The 1005-nt window shown below is 41.7% G+C and overlaps 1 long non-coding RNA gene across 1 annotated transcript; it reads right to left on the bottom strand.

Annotated features, from left to right (window-relative positions):
- LOC111476131 lies at positions 1–1004 on the bottom strand. Its single transcript, XR_002716921.1, has 2 exons — positions 904–1004; positions 1–97 (listed from the first exon to the last, which is right to left on the bottom strand). It is a non-coding gene; the product is annotated as an uncharacterized LOC111476131 (long non-coding RNA).
- Position 1005: the final 1 nt, after the last annotated feature.

The following is a 1005-nucleotide window of genomic DNA, read 5'->3' as shown; positions in this document are numbered from 1 at the left end:
ATTCTGTTCTTACAACAATAAATCAATCCTGATGGTAAACTACTGTCGGGTAATCTGGATCCCACATGTTGTTCTTCACAAATTCCAAAATTTGTTCCTGGAAAAGAAAACAAATATGAAAATTGCAATACTCATGGTGATGTCTTTGACTTATAATTTGATTTGAATGATTAGTCAACTACAAGTACGATCCCGTTATGTGCTTGAACAATCCTTATTTTTTTTTCATCTTTTGAGTTCAACAAAGTAGAGATTCAATGTAACGATCCAGATCCACCGTTAGCAGATAAGTCCTCTTTGAACTTTTCCTTTCGAGCTTTCCCTCAAAGGTTTAAAACGCGTCTGCTAGGCGAAGGTTTCCACACCTTTATAAATGGTGGTTTGTTCTCTGCCCAACCAATATGGGACATCACAGTCCACCCCCTTTCCCCAATGTGGGGCACTCTTTCCTTCCTCCAATCAATGTAGGACCACCCCCAAAACCACCCTCTTTGGGGCCCAGTGTCTTTACTGGCACACCATCTCGTGTCTACCCCCCTTCGGGGAACAGCGAGAAGGCTGGCACATCGTCCGGTGTCTGGCTCTAACACCATTTGTAACGACCCAGATCCACCGCTAGCAGATATTGTCCTCTTTGGGCTTTTCCTTTCAGGTTTCCCCTCGAGGCTTTAAAACACGTCTGTTAGGGGAAGGTTTCCACACCGATGGTGGTTTGTTCTCCTCCCCAACCAACGTGGGACATCACATTCAAGATTTTGACCTCTTGATTTAGAATATATATTCGAACTAGTTCAACCATATTCATTGACTTTAACAATAGTTTCAACTTCATCGAAAAATGCCTAAAAAGTATGAATCATGCATGGAACGTCTGTGACTACTGTTTAAAGTTTCTAAAAATACCTTGTTAAATTTTTGGAGTTCTCGAGCATCTACATCACGGTATCCTGCAACAAGATCCTCTTCTATCGCTTCCATAATAACAGCTGCAGCGATTTCCTTTGT

The sequence above is a fragment of the Cucurbita maxima genome, unplaced genomic scaffold, assembly GCF_002738345.1.
Source record: "Cucurbita maxima cultivar Rimu unplaced genomic scaffold, Cmax_1.0 Cma_Scf05569, whole genome shotgun sequence".
Classification (NCBI taxonomy): domain Eukaryota; kingdom Viridiplantae; phylum Streptophyta; class Magnoliopsida; order Cucurbitales; family Cucurbitaceae; genus Cucurbita; species Cucurbita maxima.
Note: the sequence above shows the minus strand (reverse complement) of the source record. Positions and strands in the feature narration are given on the sequence as shown.